Raw genomic sequence first — 13,811 nt, 5'->3', positions numbered from 1 at the left:
CGAGTACTTATGAGGCCGGTTCTGAGGGCCTGGTCCAGCTTGAAAGAGGCCATCCTAATCTTCAGAGCTGCCCTGTTCTCACAGAACCACTCTTGCCCATTTGAGTACAGGTGACTGACAAGCCTAGGGAAGACTCGCACGCTATTGGTAAGATTGTAAAATGGTGCAATGATTATGGAAAACAGGATGGAGATTCCTGGGAAAAAATTAAAATAGATGTACCGTAGGATGCAGCCATCTGTGGGCATAGACCCAAAAGCACTCAAAGTGTGCACTCACAGACGTATCTGCACACCCATATCCATAGCAGTATTCACAAGAGTCAAAAGGTGGAAGCAACCCAAACTTGCATCAAAGGATGAACAGATAGACAAAATGAGATCTATACACACAAGGAAACGTATTCTGCCTTAAAAAGGAAGAAAATCCTGTCACATGTTACAACATGGATGAACCTTGTCAAGGACATAATGTTAAGTGAAATAAGTCCCCAAAAAGACAAATACCAAGTGGTTCCACTTAGATGAAGACCTAAGGTAATCAAATTCACAGACATAGAAAGAATGAGGGAGCGGGAGGAAGGGGAAGTTGTTTAATGAGTGCAGAGGTCCTGGAGATCTGTCTCCCAACGCTGTCACTACACCTACCACGACTGAACTACACACCTTAACACAGTTAGGATGCAAATGTAATGCTCTCTTTACCACAATAAAAGGAAAAACCTTTAATGATACAAGTACAATGACCAAAAGAAAAAAAGAGAGGAAGGTCGGAGAGAAGTTACCTTAAGCAGTTGGTTCAACTAAATTCATACCCAAACTTGATCTGAACGCGATTTGAATCAGACAGTGTATTTGCCGTGCGGACTACATATGCTAAAACAAAACGCTATAAATGCTCAGATGCCAACTCCAACACCTTTCTGTCCAACTCGGGTATTCGCAAATGAATCAAAGAATGACTTGAATCAGTGAATGTCTCTGAAGAACAACGAAGAATCTCTACTTAGCATAAGGCATCGTGCCTGAACCTACTCGCTCTGAGAACACCACAGGTGTGCAATTCTAATTTTCCAATATAACAGAAACAAAGATCAATGATGTCCCAAAACCTATCTGACTTAAAAAAAAAATGTGATACTATGTTAAAAAAAAATACACAATGTTAAAAGAAAAAAAGAAACTGGTTTAATCGAGACAAGGTGAATGGTTTCATTCAAAGGTCTTTACATGTCCCTAAAATAAAAACATTTTCTCATGTCGCTAAATTCACCCAGCTAAGGCAACACTTAACCATCTCATCCAGTTAAAATAGATAAAAAAATAAAAACAAGAAGATCTGCCTCATAGGAGAAAACGTGCATAACCAAAATTTATTCTTCTCCCCCCGAACAAGCTATTACTGAGAGAAGATACACAATTCCTTACTTTACAAATCATACATGGTAGAACTGCAAACCCACACACACACAGTCCTTTCTCTTCCTGATTTCTTCCAGATTTAGACCATTTCCAAAAGTATTGCTTCCTTCCTCAAAACCATTACTCTGGAAAGTAAATTTTAACACAAGCAGGGTCACCGTTTGTATCTGATGTCTGCAGAACTTATGATCGCACATAGCACTCGTTTTTCATGCAGTCAACACACATTTCAAAAACCTAACACCTGAGATTACTGAACACTTAATTCTAAGTGCCTTGTGTGCACACTGAGTAAATGCAATTCTCAGACCCAGCTCACAAGGTCAGGCCTGCAATCACCACTGCGCTGGTAGAATCACTGAGGCTCAAAGTGCAGCAGGACGGTGACGCCTGGGTGCGAGCCACGGCGGACAGGTGCGGTGGCTCGTGCTGTCTACGGTTTCCCCCCGCACGATGCTTCCCCTGCAACATCGATCAAAGAAATGAGTGTCACCCTGCCGTACCTCTGGAGAACCAGAAAGAAACTACGAGTGTCAAACATTCTGGCCTGTGGTCAATTGTGACCTCTCCAGCTTGGTTTTTCCTGTTGTGGAACAGGTATGATGCCTCCAATACCTGATCATACAGATGGTCGGACGGCGGCAAAAACAAGCAACACCGTACACACGCACTTCACTAAGGCAACAGCGTGGCCAAATGCTCTCCCCGATATGTCCCCGTGGCCACTTCTCCTCTAAAGACAGGCTTTCCCTGGCCGAGTAAACTTTCCCAGCCCCACACAAGTAATCGACAACAGCAAAATGTGTGGCATTACTGGCAAGGCTAGGCAGAAGGAGTCAGCATCTCTCTTCTAGGCTGTGTCCCTGCCTGAAATATAATACAGTGGGCAGGTTGTTTCTTTGAAATAGACGGATCTATGGTTTGAGGGCAGCACAGAGCGTAAATCTGTCTCCGTGAATGGCTCACGCCATGTCTTTCTCGTTTTGTGCGCTATTGTGTGCTATCTGGCAATATATCTGTCACAGCTCCACTTCCTCCCTTCCACGGGAACAAAAGTTGAGAGAGATTGGAAATACAACCCCAGGCACAGCCTTATAAAGGCAGCAATTGAGTTTCTGAGAACTCCAAGCCAACTCCAGGCAAAGCACCAGTCCTGCTTGTCTGTACACAACGCGATCAGGTTAGGTAATACCCCGTTCGGTCACCTCGTTTGTTCCACCTGCGATGGAAATCACATCGGAGAAACCACCACTTACCGTGAAATTATTTGAAAAAGGACAACTTGTTCCTGAGACTGAAATAAAATATAAATTGTACTTCCGCACATATCCGTTGCATCTACCACTCCCAAAAGCCAACGGAAGAGGCTGTGGCCGGCTGAGGGAGAACTCTTGGCTCCCAGAGCAACCTTCTGTGCGGCCTCAGGGGAGAATGGAAATGCCCGGCCCACGACCGACAGGCCAGGCCCGGCCCACGACCGATAGGCCAGGCCTGCTCCGGGAACTGCCTGCACACAGATCAAGGAAGGGACAAGCACCTGCCCTCTTCTTGCACCTGCTCTAAAGAATACTGGCCTTGCGGATGGGCTCTTCCAGATTCCAGACACCAGCCTGAGAACCGGAAGGAGTATCACAAAGTCACTAAGTATTCTGAAAGCAATTTATCAATATCACTGTCGGCCACACCCCAAGAGCTCGCTCTGGAGTAACTGCCTAGGGTCTCAGAGAAGGCTCTCCCAAAGAAGTGGCAAAGACCCCCAGGTTTAAATTACGAATCCCCAGATTCACACAGAATCTCAGATCACTTGAAAACTACTCTTAGAAAAGCCACCATTCAAGCTCGAAGCGACATGACTTGCAAACGATCCCGCTTCTAAGTCCCCTTTTGGTGCTTAGAGCCTAGGCAAGGAACGGGGTTCCACACGACTACAGAATTAGCAACAGATGGTCAAGTGCACTTCACAATGTGGGCGACGTCTCCAAACAGCGAATCTCCCCAGGAAAGCTAAAAGAATATTTGAAAAGCACCAAAATAAAAATGGATGGTTTTGAGAAACAAAATTCAGAACTGGATTCAATCGCCGTCCGAGCATTACCCTTCCCTAACCATAATCCGTCTCAGCCTCTTTCCTCCATGTGGGCATCTTGCTGAGGTCAAGACAACATCTCCTTTCCTGACTCTTCAAAAAGACAACTTCCTCTTGCTACCTCTGTAGGAAACAATCGACAATCACTACTTCTCGGCAAAGGCTGGGTTAACGCTAGTTCTAGTTAAGCACCCTGGCTTTACAACAATACCAAAGGACCGATTGTCAAACAATCATAATGTCGTGAAAGCTACTCGGCCTGAACTTCAATAGGACAGCTGAGCTTTCCTTTGAAGATTCAGAAGGCTCTGGAAAACTTAAGCCTTGGATTCACGGTCAGAAATATCAGTTAACACTAGCAGTCAACATAGGGATGGGCAGCTTGGAGACCCACGGGGGACGAATGACTAATTCTCAACATCAGCCAAGGCAACTTAATTCTCTGGGCTTTGGGCTCTCCGTATTTATAAAGCAAGGGTGACATTCAGAAGCCATGTGCACTTTCCAGCTCTGATAGCCTGTCCATCTTCAGAGCTCTTGTATGCAGAAAGCTCCACTTAATAAGATGTCCAAATAGACCAGATTTTCTATCTCTCTAAGGGAATTTTTTTTTTAAGATTTTATTTTTAAGCAAATTCCACACCCAATGTGGGGCTCCAACTTACAACCCTGAGATCAAGAGTTGCAAGTTCAACTGACTGAGCCAGCCAGGCGCCCATAGGGGAATTTCCTATGAGTTGATAATTCTCAAGGAATCTCTAGAAACAGGCACCAAAAATGTCAACTGTGATAATTTTATTATTAAAATGGATGGTGAGAAGTATGTGTTCCTGAAAAGCATCAAATGAAAACCAATGGACTTCCTTCTCTTATCTAAGCGAAAATCTGCCACCACACATAAAGCACAGAAGGAAAACCGAGTTTCAGGAATGAAAAAGAACTTGGATCAGGAAAGAAAGAAAGAAAAAGAAGTAGAAACCCAAGCCTGCCTAGTGAAAAAATAATTAAAAAGAGAAATAAGAGCCTCGCAGAATACTAAAAGAAATCCTTCGGTTTTTTTTTTTGTTTGTTTCTTTGTTTGTTTTTTAAAGATTTTATTTATTTATTTGACAGACAGAGAGCACAAGTAGGCAGAGAGGCAGGCAGAGAGAGAGAGGAGGAAGCAGGCTCCCCGCTGAGCAGAGAGCCCGATGCGGGACTCGGTCCCAGGATCCTGGGAAAATGACCTGAGCCAAAGGCAGAGGCTTAACCCACTGAGCCACCCGGGCGCCCTCCTTCGTTTTTAGCTTTTCTCCAACACGGAGGTTTTATGGAGTGCCTATGGCAACAAAGACAAACGTCCTACCGATCTAATATTCAGACAGTAAGACTTATTTAAGTCAAGATACCTTGACACCGCTGACCTGAACCAAACCATGAAGTATGAGACCTCATCTTTGTATCTTCACCCGGATCACTTCAGACCAAGGCCTGAAAAGTTACTAGAGAAGGCTCTGGACTCAGTTTAGAATGTGGTCATTTCTAGAAGCATCTGCACTTTCAAAAGTGGAAATGAGAACACGGCCTTGCCTCAGCAACTCTCTAAACGCATGAACAATTAGAGGAACATGACCTCAAGGAAGGAGAGGGAAAGTTTGTCCGGAGATGCTACTATCCCGAGATACGGGCTCAGTTTTCTCCAAAAGCCACCCTGGACAATCCCAGGACCACACTTAGGGTATAAAACTAGTACCTCTGGCTTCCTCTGCTTCACATCCCTACTAATACGCTGTAGAGTGCACTACACACAGATGTTACTGAAAATAGTTTCTTATTTTTAGGATGCAGTGGCATCCTTCAGAATGACTGGAGATATTTCTGAGTACTGCAGCCCTAGGTTGAGGAGTTGCTGATTCAACTTCTTAGGTAATGCAGGTTTCAGCCTCTGCCTGTCTTCCTACCCATCTCCAGCTCACCAATATACCTTCCCCAGGCAAAAGAATGGTTTGCAAAAATATAAAAATTTATTCCTCAAACTCTTACAGATCTGCCAAGACGATGCCAGTCCTCTGAGATACACAGATATAAGTATCACGGGGCTGTGGGTCCAAGAGTCAAAATCTTAACCCAAAACTACCCTGGGAAATGATCGAAGGACAAGATTCTGCCAGGAGAGAGATGGAGCCCTAGAGAGACTGAAGTTCAGAGAGGAATCTGGTCAAGTCTTCAGAAACTTCACTAGTCCTGGGGGCAGAGTATACATGGCTGGAAGACTTTCTTTCACTTATTTTCTGTTTCTTTAATTTTTGTAAAAAAGCAGCAATAAAAACAAACATCAAATTTCAAGCTTTATTCCATTCGCACAAGTTCCAACACTAAAACTGGCCTCTCCTCCAGGAAGTAGGCCACAGGCACAGAAAAGGTCAGAGTCTCCCACCTGGGCTACTTACAAGAGGTGAGTTTCCAGAGACCTCTTACTAGATTTGGGTAGGTTCCCAGAACAGGAAAAGCAAGGGCTCCCTTCTGTCTTCTTGCAAAAGTGAAAGCATTATCAAGATCAAACTGCAGTCAGACCAGTTTCTCCTCTGCTAGTGTCCCACACCTGTGTCAAGTGTCACTCGCAGAGTTGAAGACATGGAGAGGAACACAATCACACATGCAGCCAACGAAAGCATGTGGGAGCAGGACGCAGAGGATGTTGTACACAATCACTGGAGTCCCTCCGCACAGATACCCTCTGTCCTGACACCCATTCCTGTCCCTCTCACCTTCGCCACAGAGAATTCAGCTCGACTGAGGACTCCCTCCCCAGCCAACTGACCTGCGATCAAAGTGCCGGGGCTGTACCAGACGGACTCAGCTGAAGCAGCTTGCCTTCCTTCCCCATACAGCTGACCTCACGATGCCCTCCGCTGGTAACTTGGTTCCTTTTGCTCAATAAATAAAAATAAACTGATTAAAATGGCCCCATTCTAAGCCATGTCCCAGATACACTGGATGACCTCTGTCACTCCGTAAGTACGCCTTTGGTTCTCTAGTTACAAAATAGTTATGTAAGACTGACTAGTTCTAGTTTGCTCTGGTGGTAAATGTATAAAATAAAACATTCAGCATGTTAACTTTTCATATTTAGGAAAGATAAGCACGTACTTTGGTACTGAGAGCATCTATGAAGAAAACTATATTCTAAATCAGTCAATACCACTAAACACATCGGATGTGGGCTTCTAGGCTTTCAACCTCTGATTCTCATTCTTGCCGTAATAGTCCATGACCAATTCCCTTTTTGCCCGAGGAGCATGTACTAGAATATGAACTGATGTCAAACCGCTGATGTGACTCTGAGCTGACTAACCCCCATCAAACCCCAGTACCATTAGCTGGTGCAGCTACCCTACCATTGCATAACACCTTTCTACCTATACGGAAAGTAAATCATACACAGAAACACCAATATGGCCTTATTCGGACCCAATTTTAGGGCCAAACCCTTTTTTTCTGGCTCTTTAGGTTTTTATTTTAATTCCACTTAACCGACTATGTTCTAGGAGTTTCAGGGACGCAACACAGGGATTCAATAACCCCACGTACTACCCAGTGACCATGACGGCGGGGCCACTCCTTAATGCCCATCACCTGTCTCGCCCAGCCCCCACCCTTCTCCACCCGGGGAACGATCAGTTTGTTCTTTGTAGACAGGAATCTGTTTCTTGATCCCTCTCTCTCTCTCTTTCTCTCTCTTTCCCTTTGCTCATTTGTTTCTTAAACTCCACATAAGTGAAAGAAATCACATGGTATTTGTCTTTCTCTGACTGACTTATTTCTTTTAGCACATATTTTCTGGCTCCAACCATATCGCTGCAAATGGCAATACTTCATTTTTCATGGCTGAATACTATTCCATTCCATGCATATATACATGTGCGCGCACACACACAAAATCCGTACACCGCGTGTTTATCTATTCATCAATCAACAGGCACCCTGGGCGGTTTCCGCATCTTGGCTACTGTAAATAATGCGGCTGTAGACATAGGGCTGCATGTACTGAATCAGTGTTTTTGTATTCTTCAGGTAAACAGCCAGGAGTGCGACTGCGGGGTCACAGGGTCGTTCTAACTTTCTGAGGAAGCGCCATGGGGCTGCACCAGTCCGCATCCCGACCAACAGTGCACGGGGCTCCTCTTTCTCTCCATTCGCAAACGCTTGTTTCTCGTGCGGTTGATTTTAGCCATTGTGACAGGTGTGAGATGATCTCTCGTTGGGGCTTTGATTTCCATTTCGGTGACGGTAAGTGTCGACGAGCATCTTGTCATATGTCTGTCGGCCATCTGCATGTCTTCTGTGGAGAAATGTCTGTTCATGTCTTCTGCCCATTTTTTTTTTAATAGCGTTGTCTTTCGGGTGTTAAGTTACAAGTTCTTTATGTATTCTGGGCCCTCACCGTTTATCACACACGTCACTTGCAAGTATCTTCCCCCATTCCACAGGCTGCCTTTTAGTTTTATTGACCATTTGCTGTGCAGAAGCTCTTTATTTTGTTGTAGTCCCAATAGTTTACTTTTGCTTTTGTTTCCCTTGTAGGGCCAAATTCTTAATGAGAATCTTTCTTCTTGTCACAAGAAACTTATGAGGATACACACTTGGCCACAGACACTGGTGGAACTGGCTTCTGACTAAAAGAGAAGGAAGCAGTCTGCCAGATGGCCATGCTTGTTCCTTAACAGGCCTCTGTCTCTTCACCGACCCCAGACACATGCAGAAAGGAAATCAAGTCTGTCTTCAAGCTCCCAAAAATGACTGCCACACGGGGACCCCAAACCTTCTAGGTTCAGGGAACGTAAGGTCAGGGGAGGTTCAGGGCTTCCTTTAATGTCATCCACAGCCAGCCTGTCACTCCCCTTCTTTCCTTACTCAAAGTGCCAGGGACAGGCCTGCCAGTTTCCCTTTTTAGTGCCACAATCTCCTGCCTTAACCAGACAGTCTCCTTCTGTGTCCTACTAAAGCACAGAACACACTCCCTGTTTCTAAAAACGCAGAGTCCTTCAGAGGAACTTTTTTCAAGTATCTAGTGCTAGTAACAACAGGGCACAGGGAAGTAGGCAAAGGGCTCAAGCTGAATTCTCTAATACAAGCACCTACCCAGATCTAACCCTAACCCTAACTCTAGAGACGGAATGGGTTTGAATTCAGTCACCATGAGGCACAAACTGAAGTACCAGCCACTGAATGGTCACCCAAGAGCGCATGTTACGGGCAGTCCCCGAGTTCCCACAGGTTGAACCCAAAAACCATAGCTGGCATGTAGCTGCCGGGTCTGGCGAAGGAATTCACGGATCTGATCCTTGCAGAAGACACACCAGAACCAAGAAAGAGAAGGAAATGCCAAGAGCTTAGGAAGACCCTTAACTCTCAAGGCAGGACAGGCACGTCCACCTCTGGGTCTCTGGGCTCCTGACCAACGAACTGTGTCACAACATCCCTGGAAACCATTCAGGGAGTGACGCCAACTCCCAGCTGGGACAATGAATATTGGCGCAGGACTGCCCGAGGACAAGTAGCTTATCCACTTCTTGATGAGTTCTAAATGTTGTCCTTGGCTCAAGTGAGGGCTCCAGAGCTGCCCATGCAGAACACGTGATCTTAACCCCTTAAGGTCACTTTCTCCCTGAGTCATGCTCTCACCACGTTAACTGCACTGAGAGACAGTATAAAAACAATTATTTCACAAATCACTGTTGTGTTCTGAAAGGTGGAGTGCAGGACCTCATCCTCTCCACTGAGGAAATCTCTCGGGAAAACTGCAAACGGTCCCTCTGTGCTCTATTCCCTGAGAGAGGAAGTCCGCGGCCCACCCCACATGCCGTGTAAGAGCCGACCCTGTAAGTTTCCACCCTTTAGCCTTAACATGGTTTTATCCCACTTTCTCTACACGTGTTTTCTCTTTGTCCCATTTCCTCATCTTATCTTAATTCTGTTGCATTATATATGTTTTCGTAAACTAGTTCAAAGCTTTTTCTGGATGACCCTGAAAATGAAGTGAGAGAGAATCAAATACTGTGACACCTATTATTTTCTACACGAATTGTGCTTCACCCAAATGACCAGCAACCTTAAGCGAGGGAGAAAAATCCAATTATCCTAAAGGACCAATGGCATCTTCAGAACTTTACTGATGGCCATATCACTCATCACCGAGCAATCAAAACCCTGAGGGCCTTCTCAAACTTGCCTACATGGAGACAAGGCTGTCAAATCCTAGGTGGTAAGGACACCCCCAACCCCACCCCCAAAATAGAGCAGTCAAAGACTGAGGCATTCTGTTCATTTCTTTTTTTAAACACCTAAGCATCCCCTTAGAGTAAGCACTGTCATGCCGGCTTTTTTACTTGATCCGGGAAACGCAGATCGCAGCAACACTGGGAAAGAGGCCGGGCCAAGTGTTAGTACTGGTTCTACAGAAGACACAGATTTCTGCAGTGATCTGTCCAAGGCTAATGAATGCGGGACCAGGGCTGTCCATTTACAAGCTGAAAGTTTTTCCTCCACCAGAACCTACTCACGGACAGACCCTTCCACGGACACACACAGAAGACGGTAAAACCGAAGTGTAAGTAAAATAAGAAACGGACGAGCCCAATTCATAATCACCCTCTAGAGTCTAAGGAAAGACACACTTGTCCACAAGCCTTTCCGCCTATGTTTCCCCAGCTAGAGAACCTAGCCACCAGACTTCCAGGACTCAGTACGCCACCTACAAAATAAATCTCCTTTCATCTACGTCTGATCATGAATGATGCCAGATGTTTCCACGGCCCCACAGGTTTTCCTATGCCAACATATTCCTCACTTGAAGTCTCAAGCCACAGATGCGTCTCTCCAAATAGAAGGCTTAAAACTATCTTTTTCTTTCTTTTTTTTTTGAAAGCACAGGTAAGAAGAAAAAAAGTATCATTTCATTACTGATTTTGTTTCCAGAAGATGAACAGAGACATACTGTCAATTCCCATCGGATTTCCTGGAATGGACAAATGCATTTTTCTTCCTTCTTTCATTCTTAAGTCTGTATTTATTCTCCAAAGTTCAGCTAGTGTTCAAGAAGATGGAATCTAACGTTTTCTTTCTACTAAAAATTTAATGTTTGAGAAAAGATTCAGTTCCAAAGGCCTGGATATCAGAAAGGAACAGGATTTCAGAGCTGGAGAGGAGCCGGAGAGGAGTGAATAGACAGCCCACCCTCAGTAATGCCCACTCTGTGAACGAAAAGGACATTTCCAGTTCTGCCCTATTCGGGCTTGCCCACAAAGCACTGAATTCCAGGATTCAACCTTAGAGAACATACGGTTTGTGCATGAGGGTGTTTAGGGAAGGAGGTAAAACAGCAGCCTCCATGGTATAGGAGCTCCTAGGTCACCTGCTTAATACATAAATCACAGCAAAGTCATCCAAGTAGAAACGTTGGGATCTATAAACTCAACAGTGTGGACTGACAACACCCAAGTCCTACTGCTCATTATGTCACCTCACCGAGAAAGCAGAAACCAGGTCTCCGTCTCTAAACCCTCAGATCTGGAACAAAGCACCTGGCATACAGATGGTGTTCAATAAATATTCAATAAGTGGATGAATAAATTAACTTCACAGCCGACAAAAGAGTATAAAAACGTTGAAGCAATTTCCTACTCACACATTATACACCACACACACCTACTTTATAAAAGGAAAAAAATGATTTTTTTTTTTCAATCTTCTTTAAGGGGGAAAAAATCAGCTTTCAATTAGCTTTTGAAGCCAGAGTTATCTTATCCAACAAAATTTGCCTTTTATGAAATGTCTATATCCTAAATAACAGACTCCAATTTAGCCTATTTAATTTTAAATACCACAAGATACCACACATTATTTATAATATTTAAATATTAGAAAACACCTAAATGTCAAATACAGAATCGGTAAATGGGCTGTGATATATCCAAATGATGGTACTCTATAGCACTAAGTGTACCTCTGAACACTCATGCCAAAATATTACAATGACGACAATAAATTAAATGGTTTAGAGACACCTGACCAGCTTAGTCAGAAGAGCAAGTAGCTCTTGATCTCATGATCCTGAGTTCAAGTCCCACATTGGGTGTAGAGATTACTTAAATAAATACACTTTTTTTAAAAAGTCAGGTTTAGGTATATCTACGTGTGTGTGTGTGTGTGTGTGTGTGTGTGTGTGTGTGTATTTATTAAGCTCTGAATCCATGGGAATGGACAAATTATTATGCCCCCAAAATACTGGGAAGATATATGCCAAGAAAGAAAAGTGATCATCTCTTGGTGGTAGGATTACAGATCACATTTTTATTGTGTGTTTTTGAGTATCTTCCAAAGTTTTATCCAGCACCTACACATATGCAGTGAATAATTATATGACACATCCAAAAAAGGGTATGAAACATGTATATTTTCCAGAAAAATAATAACATGAATACTACTGTAAACATAGTCATGGTTAAGAGACAAAAACATCAGGGTACCTCAACAGCCCCTTGTGGATCCCTCAATAATCAAATCCCCCCTCCCACAACACAACTTTTATACTAATCATTACTACCAACAAGCTATTATTACTCATATGATCACAAATAAACACGACAAGTTCTTGGTAGAGGTATGAACATAGCCCTACGTGGCGGGAAAAAGATTAACCAACACTTCCAGTAGAACGTCATTTTGGTATCTTTTCCAGGAATGTACTTGTATCCACTCATAACTTCCTACTTCATCTGGTCTAAACATATGGCTGACCATAAGTTAGAAAAGATGGGCAGCATAGGGCTAAAGCTGACTTAATTCCAGTACCATTTTCCTAGCCAAGTGACATAACCAGCCACAAAGTAATTTAACAACAGTTCTGCAGAGAACTATAAGCAAATTGGTTGCTAGGTTCATGGAAGAGAGAAGAGATATTTACTTATGTTGATTGACAGAGTGTCTTCACAAAGCTTGCCATGTGCTAAGATGTACTGATCTGGACATTTTAACTACTGTACAGCAAGAGCCGGTAGGTAGTTTCCTTCCGTCGTGGAGGAAGACTTGAAGTGGTCCAGCCACGATTATTACTATGCCGTGATTGAGGGCCTGGGGTACCAAACATGTACTTTAGGAGATGAATTTCATACACCTGGGACTCCCTGAAAATATTACTTTGTGATGATCCCTGGATATTACTAAAGTTGCACTACAGTCAGAACATTCATTATTTGAAATTTAAACAAACCCAAAATAGCCACCCTGCATACATGTATCAAAGGAACAAAACAGAGTCACAAAAACCGGACAGACACAAAACAAGTCAAACTGTAATGACCGAGAAGGAGCTAGCCAAAACCCAGAGAGCGTCGGGAACCACTCACTGCTGCGAACCCCTACCCGCTGGGCGGCAGCTACTGGGAGAATCACCTGGATGGGCACATCTGCTGAATTACTCACTATTTAAACATTCATTTGTTGCCCGCCATCAGCTGTCACACCATCAACTGTGACAGTAACTAAGCCTCACACAAAAGATGTATTGAAGAGCAAAAGGATTATTACACTTGGCGGTACTTTTGGAAGGCTGCCGCTCCATCGGAAAAACAAATGAGAAAAATGTAGCCATGTAGCTGGTGAAGAGCAATAAAAGCCTAATTTTTATGGAGGGTTAGAGGTGGAAGCCAGGCTGCGGAGCCGGTCAAGAAAAGAGCTGGCCGCACAGCTGGGAGGTCTACCCCAACAGTAATTACTGCTACTGGAAAGGATGTGGGACCCAGGGGACCCAAGAGCACATTCATAAGGTAATGAAATGGAGAAGAGAGATACAATGGAAATCGTAAGTCCCCAACTATCTCCCTACTCTTACAGTCATACTGTCAAAAATCCTGCGTTCAGCCCTTCTCTGTCTTGCTAGACATGTGTGTCTTAAAAACAAGAATTATCAAATCTTATAGGGCAGGAGCCGTAAGCTTGTCTCCTCCTATTGTCCCCCTTATCATGGGAACATGGTGGGTACCTACTCACATCTCTAGTCAGAAATACTGTGGTCCGGAAGTCTGTTTGTTTTTTTAGGATTTTATTTATTCATGTGAGACAGAACACGAGCGGGGAGCAGAGAGAGGGAGAAGCAGGCTCCCCGCTAAGCAGGGAGCCCGATGCAGGGCTCGATCCCAGGACCCTGGGATCACGACCTGAGCTGAAGGCAGAGGCTTAACCACCCAGGCACCCCCAGTTTTTTTTTTAAGATTTTATTTATTTATTTGACAGAGAGAAATCACAAGTACACTGAGAGGCAGGCT

General features: G+C 44.1%; 1 protein-coding gene across 3 annotated transcripts in view; it reads right to left on the bottom strand.

The window, feature by feature from the left end:
- AUTS2 (activator of transcription and developmental regulator AUTS2) overlaps positions 1 to 13,811 on the bottom strand; it is a 1,069,563-nt gene that overhangs the window by 993,459 nt on the left and 62,293 nt on the right. The window lies entirely within an intron of this gene.

This window comes from Mustela nigripes, chromosome 11, assembly GCF_022355385.1.
Source record: "Mustela nigripes isolate SB6536 chromosome 11, MUSNIG.SB6536, whole genome shotgun sequence".
In the NCBI taxonomy this organism is placed as follows: Eukaryota; Metazoa; Chordata; class Mammalia; order Carnivora; family Mustelidae; genus Mustela; species Mustela nigripes.
The sequence above is the reverse complement of the archived record's forward strand: the minus strand, read 5'-3'. Positions and strand labels throughout refer to the sequence as shown.